Below are 2,559 nucleotides of genomic sequence, written 5' to 3' on the forward strand. Positions count from 1 at the left end.
GTCACTACTGATATTACTAGATGGGATCCCCTCACCTGGACAATTAATAATCCTGTTCTGGCCCTGGTTGTAAATTTGAGTTTTCTTCTAGTACTCAAATTCCGTCAGAGCAACAGGAAAAGTTTCAGCAAAGGAAAGAATCTCCCACAGTTATGGGATGGATTTATATAAACACCAGGCTATGGTAATTTAAAGTCTCCTCTATGTTGGAAACAATTAAATCATACTAAGGATAATCAGTCTAATAACACTAGGAAACTGGGCTATGTGCCTTATAGACAGTGCTAATATATAATTTCCCTGGAAGATAAAGATTTGTACAGAATAGACTAAGTCAGATGACCTGGGATATACTGGGCTACATCTAATGGAAGTTCTTAGCTTAAGTCTTACTTATGGCTTTACTAATACTGTTGGCTATGTTATTTGTATTTCACCTGTTTTACAAAATTGCTGTTTCTTACACTGCCAAATGTGTGACTGAGGCCTCTGATAAAATAATATATAGTTCCATATGAGATCAATGATGGTAGCAGTGTAACTCCAGATATGGGAAGAAACAACAAGAGGGAATGTTTTCCTGGACCAAGAGGCTAGTAAGACAGGTGGTCCAAAGAATTTTGGGTACTGGGTACTGTTTTATGGCCTAGTCCAGTAATAGTACATTGAGTCTTTGCCTGACCTGAGAATGAACATTCTCAGCACTGTGGGATGAAATGGTCATGAAATGAGCCCCCACCCCCCACCCCCTGCCTCAAAATCATGGTCAAGTTTATGACCAAGAAGGGGCCCTGTCAACTGAAAAGTGACACTTGCCATCTACGTCTACAAAGATTAAATCATGGCAGCTGCTGACCTTCAACACCCCTGAAAGGAGTTCAGGATTTAAATCAGGAATGAGGCACTCTGTACTCTGGGAAAAACTGGCAGAACAGGCCTTCAGATAGTTAAATCTTTTCAGGAGACGATTTTATGAGTCCCAATTCTTGCATCTTCTCATACCTAGAGAAAGACTGACATTGTTCATGGTGATATCTGCTTTGACTATTAAAAAGAATTTTACAATTAAAAGTCAAAATAAAGTAACTATGGTTCAGACATCCAAGGAAGTAACTAGGTGATACTATGGGTGTAATTTCAGACTAAATCTTGTATTGCTAAACACTTGAGTTTTCTGAGTCGTGTCAGGCTTGGATATCACCAGATATTCTCAAAACAATGTCTGCTGGCAGCTAGTAACTGCAACCTTACTTTTTATAAAACTAGGCAACTAGCTACATGGCTACAAGTCTCCCCGAAGTGCCAGGTCCAGACTGAGTTTCAGGACTATTCCTCTGAAAAGAAATGAGATTTATTTTGTCTATTAAAATTCCAGTTGTCACTCATCCAACTACTTCTAATTGATTCTGTTACACCAAAATGGCAGACCAAGAGATTGAGATTTTAATCATGCAAGATTTAGATCTAGGACTTGGAACTCAGAAATACTTCCAATTCAGAGTCTATTCTCCACGCTGAGCCAGTCCTATGCCCCATTTTGGCAGGAAGTTATCACGGTCATAGTTGCCCGGTTCCCTGAATTAAACTGTGCAGGACTCTGTGGGACTCTGGAGTACAGATCTGTTCTGTGTTCTCCATTTCTTTTTTTTTTGTTTTTTTTTTTTTTTGCATTTATCTTTTTTTTTTTTTTTAGTTGGAGGCCAATTACTTCACAACATTTCAGTGGGTTTTGTCATACGTTGATATGAATCAGCCATAGATTTACACGTATTCCCCATCCCGGTCACCCCTCCCACCTCCCTCTCCACCCGATTCCTCTGGGTCTTCCCAGTGCACCAGGCCCGAGCACTTGTCTCATGCATCCCACCTGGGCTGGTGATCTGTTTCACCATAGATAGTATATATGCTGTTCTTTTGAAATATCCCACCCTCACATTCTCCCACAGATGAAACTGGAGCCCCTTATACAGAGTGAAGTAAGCCAGAAAGACAAAGAACATTACAGCATACTAACACATATATATGGAATTTAGAAAGATGGTAACGATAACCCTATATGCAAAGCAGAAAAAGAGACACAGAAATACAGAACAGACTTTTGAACTCCATTTCTTGTCTGTAGGATATAGGCTTCATTCAGCCTCATTGACCTTCCCTGAGTTACAAAAGGCAGATTCAAACAGTTGCTAATCAGGGAAGGGAGGGGATATAGAAACAGAGGAACAATCAAATGGTGGTACAACCTTGAGGCAAGGTCCTGGTTCTTACTCAAGAAACATGCATAACAATATCTTTGAGTTCTTCTGCAGAACTGGGGCCCCCACCCAGGTGGAGGATGGTAACTTCAGGCTGAGCACAAGATTCCTGGAGCACAGCTCTGTTGCTTCACCACCAACCAATCAGAAGAAACTCACACACCCTGCAGCCCTCACCCCAAATGTTTCCTTCTGTTTCTGGGGCCCAGGGATGACCATCTTTTTAGGCCTCCTGTTTGGCCATGTCTATTTCATCTCTGACAGGGGCCAACACTTGCAAGCTAGACTACTGTTATTACAAGGG

Source organism: Dama dama, chromosome 31, assembly GCF_033118175.1.
Source record: "Dama dama isolate Ldn47 chromosome 31, ASM3311817v1, whole genome shotgun sequence".
Lineage (NCBI taxonomy): Eukaryota > Metazoa > Chordata > Mammalia > Artiodactyla > Cervidae > Dama > Dama dama.